At 43.3% G+C, this 6,000-nt stretch overlaps 2 pseudogenes across 2 annotated transcripts in view; both read left to right on the forward strand.

Annotated features, from left to right (window-relative positions):
- The window catches only part of LOC306657579 (chromodomain-helicase-DNA-binding protein 1-like), a 116,885-nt pseudogene extending 114,892 nt beyond the window's left edge, over positions 1 to 1,993 (forward strand). The window contains exon 21 of the transcript in view: positions 1,712 to 1,993. The product of the transcript in view is annotated as a chromodomain-helicase-DNA-binding protein 1-like (transcript). The remainder of the gene's footprint in view (positions 1 to 1,711) is intronic.
- Positions 1 to 2,559, forward strand: part of LOC306657580 (SH3 domain-binding protein 5-like) — a 55,213-nt pseudogene extending 52,654 nt beyond the window's left edge. Inside the window, exons 3-4 of the transcript in view lie at positions 1,507 to 2,000; positions 2,034 to 2,559. The product of the transcript in view is annotated as an SH3 domain-binding protein 5-like (transcript). The remainder of the gene's footprint in view (positions 1 to 1,506; positions 2,001 to 2,033) is intronic.
- The last annotated feature ends 3,441 nt before the right edge of the window (positions 2,560 to 6,000 follow it).

The raw sequence follows: 6,000 nt of genomic DNA on the forward strand, positions 1-6,000 counted from the left end.
CAGTCCTCACCTGGCTATCTCTTTGTATTACTATCTTCAGTTTATTCATTGGTTCATCAACATGCTGAGCTCTGACTCTGTAGATATAGTACTAAGTCCTCCTCAGGAAGAAACAGATAGGTCTGGTCCATGCTCTCAGCTCAGAGAAGAACACACAGGACCACAATGTCAGAAGACACCATGTGGTGAGCTCCAGGGTGGGCAACCCCAGAGGAGAGAATGAAGCTCTGTGGGGCAGGTTGAGTCTTATTAAATAAACTTTTGCCAGTGGCAAGGGGAAGGGGAAGGGATAAACCAGATCCTGGGCAAATAATGAGTAAAGACACAGAAAAAGGAAGGGCCTGGCAGATAGGGAGATGGCAGTGGCCACAGGATGAGCTGAAAGGCTGAGCAGAGGCCAAGCCTCAGGGGAGCAAGGCAGCATCTGCATCCCATGGGGAAAAGAGGCAGCAGCAGTTCTGGGTCCAGAGGTGGCACAAAAAGAGGGCAAATTCAACCTTGAATTGTCCAAAAGAAACAGGTACAAGAGAGGTGAAAAAGTCTAACAGAGGTGTGATGGGGCAAGATGGAGCAATCCATGTTGACTAGCAAGGTCTAGACCATGAGTTCCAATAAGGCTACACAGAGAAGGAAGATGTGGACAAATGCAGACCCCAGGTGAAGGCAGGGAAAAGGAGCATGTTGGGGAGAAGCTCAAATCCCTGCTCTGCCTCTGAGCACACCTGGCACCCTGAGCCAGCCATGTGCTCTCTCAGCCCTAAGTTCCCCCAGTACCACACTCATCTGTAAACATGGTAGCATGTCCTGTTGGTTTATGTGACATAGTTAACTGTGATTGCTAATAGTTTAAAGCACTGTTCACCAGGTACCATTCTGAATTATTTGTGCATATTAACTAGTCACTTAACCTTTATATAACTCTCATGGACTGGTCCTAGCCCCATTTTATAGATGAGGAAAGCAAGACTCAGAAAAGGTAAGTAACTTGTCCAAGGACAAAACTATTGAGCAGCTCTGGATGCATGTTCTTGGTCCCTAAGAAATCAATCATATCCAGGAAATGGGAAGCTCCTGCTGACAACATGCTGAACAGGTCAATGGAATTCAACGCTGGGAGAACTAAAGACTACTGGTGTATATTTTGAGCAGACAATGGCCAGATCTCCATCTGAATTTGTTTTCTACTGCTGCATAACAGATTACTACAAACTGAGCAGCTGAAAACAAGTCATATCGATCCTCTTGCCATTTCTGTGTACAGCAGATCCAGCATGGCTAAGTTGGGTTATTTGCTCAGGGTCTCACAAAGCTGCAGTCAACCTGATTCTATCAGTGAGCAGCACCAGACACAGTGGCTCCCTGACTGTGCCTGGTGTGACCAGGGGGCTCCAGCCTGTGGTGGCCGCTAACACTCTGGAACCCCCAGTCACAGAGCAATTGGCCATCTGTATAGGGGCATGCCCACTGCCCAATATCCCAGCTGCCTGCATGGACGTGGTGCTGAAGTGGAGCTGCTTGGTGGAGCCTGCAGCCTGTGGAACTCCTGCTGCCTACTGGGGATGAGGAGGTAGAGACAGAGGAAGAGGAGGAGGAGGATGATACCCAGATACACAGAGAACTGGAGAAGTTAAATTAATCTACAGATGCTATCAACAAGCAGGAGACTAAACTTGAGAATGCTTGTCACAAGTTCCACTCTGTTATGGTCAAGGCAATGGTGAAACTGGATGAACTGGTGAGGAAAATAGGCAAACCACTGGAGGGCCCAAAGCCAAACTGGGAGATGTGTAGGGGCATGAGGCAGGCTCAGCTGGAAGTTCAGAAAGTCATCCAGGATTTCCAGAGTGCCAAAGACGTGCTCCATGCTGCCAAAGAGATCATCTCCCTTGCTGAGTCACGGTTGCAGGAAGAGGACAGTTTGCAGTTTGCCTGGCAGGAGATGGAGAATCTTGGAGGCAGAACAGACCAAGAGGAGGAGAGAGTTGATGCTTAAGGAAACTGTAGCCAGTTAGCCAGGTATGATGACTCCGTAGGTTGCCCAACTACTCAAGAGGGCCATCAATGAGTTCAAAGCTTATTTTGAACTTAAGAGAAAGTACTACATGCAGCTTGGGCAAGTGAAGACTGAAGATGATCTGCAGGCCAAACTGACCCTGACAAATGGTGAATACAAGGCAGCCCTGAAGAACCTGGAGAAGATCTCAGATTGAGATTCTTCATGAGCAGTGACAGCACTTCAGCACCAAAGGAACTGGGGGCTGCAGCGGAGGCCAAGGGGAGCAACAGGTCTGTGGAGGATGAGGCCCTGGTGGGTAGCCAGCCTGAGCTGGATGCTGTTCCTATAGCAAGTTTATATCTGAAGATGACCCAGAAACCCAGTTTGAATCCAACTTTAGTTCAGGACCAATCAGCCCATCTGAGCTATCTGACCAATTCCTTGCAGTCACAAGGTCTGGAAGCATGGATCTGTCCAGCCAAGTGTCCAAGTCAGAGTTTAGGATGATGTTCCCAGTGCTGTGTCCTTGAAGTGAATGCAGTGGGACCTCCTGCCCTGAATGAGAGAGAGAATGAGGAGACAGGGCAGAAGAGGCAGAGAACAAAACCAGGGACAAAGGCCAACAGCAATCAAGGTCTCAGCAACTGCAGTGCTGGTGGTAGCAGGGGCTAGAGTCAGAGCATCACCTCCTGCAAGGGCCACACATTGGAGACCCAGTTGAAGCAGCTCTCCTTCCAGGGTTCCAAGGAAAGAGATGGGATTATTGCTGACCTAAAAATGGTAGCATCAAGGGGCTATGAAACATGTATAAATGAATATTGATACATGAACCTGGAGAATATTGTGCTAATAATCATCTAATATATGCCAGATCTTAAGCATCTACTCTAAACTACACTATCAAAGTTTCAGTTACCTTGAGGACTAAAGAAATTCTGTTGGTAAGAGCTCTTGGGCTGATTTTACAGAGCAGGGTGCTTGCAGGTAGTCTGTGAGATAACAGTCCCTGTTGTTACAGGGACTGAGGAAGCAGTAATTAGTTACTGTGAACAAAGCCAGTCAGGAAGAGGGCTGTAAGCTTGACCAAACTGGGGGTGCCAGCTTGCATCTGTCCCTTCCTCAGTTTGAGGAAATTGAGACATTCTCTCCTGTTATATCCCAGAGCATCTAAATATTTTTTTTTAATTTAAATGCTCAGAGCATATGTTTTGATCTAATGAAGGCTTAAAATGAAATGTAAGAACACAATTCATGTCCATTACCTCTGGTGTTCAGAGGTGACTTCTTAAAAAAGTGTTCATACTAGGACATTCATCAAAGCCATTATATGGGAAGGCTACCATGCACTGCAAATATTTTTTGGGGGGGAGGGTGAATATGAGTGTGGGGAAGGTAGGTGAGATTAGCAGGGAAGGGAACTTGTGGCTTAGGAGAGAAGTTCTATAGCACAACCTTATTCTGCCAGCCAAGGAGATTTATTCTAAGAGAAATGCATGTGAATAAATGTTGCCATTGTTCTATCTAGCTTGACAAGGTGTTGATTTCTCTGTAGGTTGTAAATTTAAGAATAAATTATTTAAAGGTATGCCACACTACTATTCCTTAGAGGAGATTGTCCTTAAAGCTAGGAAAGGGAGTAGGTATATATTGGCTAAGACTGTTAAATAGAAGCAATGGAGTCTGTTATGTTCACAGTATAAGTGTTAAGACTACTGTTTTGGGCTGTGGTTGTGGCTCAGTGGTAGAGCGCTTGCCTAGCATATGTGAGGCACTGGGTTTGCTCAGCACCACATATACATAAGTAAATAAATAAATAAATAAATAAATAAATAAAGGTCCATTGAAACCTAAAAATATAAAAAAGATTGCTGTTTTTATTTTCATGATTATGCATATTTATAGTACTGTATTTTATCTGTCCTGTTTTTCAAGAAAATTTAGCATTTCTAAAAGAAGGTAATCTCCCCATTTCGAATTGTCTGTTAACTTCCAGAGCTGTATAATATAGTTATTTGTATATCTCTTCATACTGTCGTGGTTTCTTCTTTTTTATTTACTGATAAACTATGCTGATTACAAGGTTATTGGTACTTTTCTTAATACCTTGAGTGTAATAAACCTGCTTAAGAAAAAAAACTGCTAAGTCAAACTGTCTTCAGTTGGGGACTGCCTGCACCTGTTAAAAATTAATTCATATGTTATTTTTATTTGATATTGCATTACTTTAATATATTTGTGGCGTTGTTATCACTTATACAACACTCCTCAACTTACCCACTGTCAAGATGACAAAGTTTTCTTGTTTGGACCTGGAAGAACCCAGCACTCCATCAAGGAACAGAGCCAACATGAACTGACCACTCCCTCTGGGCCCAGTTTGGGGTGGATAAGAACCAGATTTACAAAAATAGCACCCTCTCTTCTTTGAGCTCATATTCTGCTGTGCCCTGCACTCAACTCTTTGTGTGTTGTATGTAGTGAGTATAACCAATATAGGCTGGATGTTCTATTATTATTTCAATACAAGGAATAATACAAGGAAACTGATACTCAGAATTGTAAAGTGATTTGCCTGAAATCAGGTAGAAGGCTGAAAAGACAGAATTTCAACCAGCTTTAAGCTTCCTATTGCCAATAATAATAATAATATTAATAATAATAATAATAATAATTGCTTTGCAAATATAACCTCATGATATTTCCACCTTCATTCTGGAGAAGATTCACTTACAATGCCCATACGGTAGATGAGAATCCTGAATCTCAGGAAATTGAACATAATTCTTCAGAGTTTCTTAGCCGTAAATTTGTAAAACTGAAATACAAATGTAGTTCCACCAGAACCAAAATCCATCCTCCTTCCACACAGCTCATGGCTGACTATATCTACTCTCTTACCAAGGTTCCATCCTGAGCAGGTCCCAGAAGGAACTCTACAGGCTCTGACCACAGCCCTCTGGACAAAGGCAGCCTCCTCCACCCTTAGCATCATCTCTCCTCTGATTGCCTGGCTTCTCTCCATGATCTTTGAGCTCTCCATGCCTGTGTCAGTAGTTCAGTGACATCACCTGTTATTCATGTTGTTACAGGCCTCTGAGGAAGAGAAAATCCATATTGATTTTAGAATGGCTCAAGATGTAAATGGTCATGATTGACTTGGCCCCCCTAATAGGGGATGGTATTGACTTAACCAAGGATACAAATCTCATTTTGGCCCAGGAAACTCATTTACTGAGTAGCCAAAGGTCTATGTAGATCCTTAAAATGACCACAAGCTATCAGCAAATCTGGGTACCACCTCATCTAGAGCAGTCCATAGCCTCTGTCTGTTGAATGAAAGTTCAGGGGCTTCCTTTGGCATTGGATTAGGTGTGATAATAACTCCTATGCCATTTGGTTATGAAAAATGGTAATGATGATGAAGATGATAATGCAATAGTTAATATTCATAAATCACTTTGGATACGTCATTTCATTTTAATATTCACAAAGTACCCTCACTGGCTGTCCTAGTCAGCTCCAACTGCTGCAACAAAATACTGTAACCTGGGAAGCTTAAAAAAAAAGATTTATTTGTTTCTCCCCATTGGGGAGGGTGGGAAGTTCAATATCAAGGTTCTGGCAGATTGAGTTCTTGGAAAGAGCCCTCTTCTTACTCATATCTGGCTGCCTTTTCACTCTGTCCTCACTTGGCAGAGAGCAAGTGAGCTCTAGTCTCTTCCTCATCTTCTAAGAGCACTCATTTCATTTTGGCAGCCATGCCCCCATGGCCTTATCTAAATCTAAATACCTCCCAAAGGCCCCACTTCTCATGCCATTACACTGGCATTAGGGCTTCAAGATAAAAATTTGGAGGAGACTCAAACTTTCAGTAGGGAAGCCACTGTGAGATCCTGGGCATGTTTTGTAGCCTCTCTGTGCTTCTATTTTCTCATGCAGAAAATGGGCAATAGCACCTGATCTATCTACCTGTGTATGTATGTGTGTTCATGTTACATTCAACT

Source organism: Sciurus vulgaris, assembly GCF_902686455.1.
Source record: "Sciurus vulgaris genome assembly, chromosome: 3".
Lineage (NCBI taxonomy): Eukaryota > Metazoa > Chordata > Mammalia > Rodentia > Sciuridae > Sciurus > Sciurus vulgaris.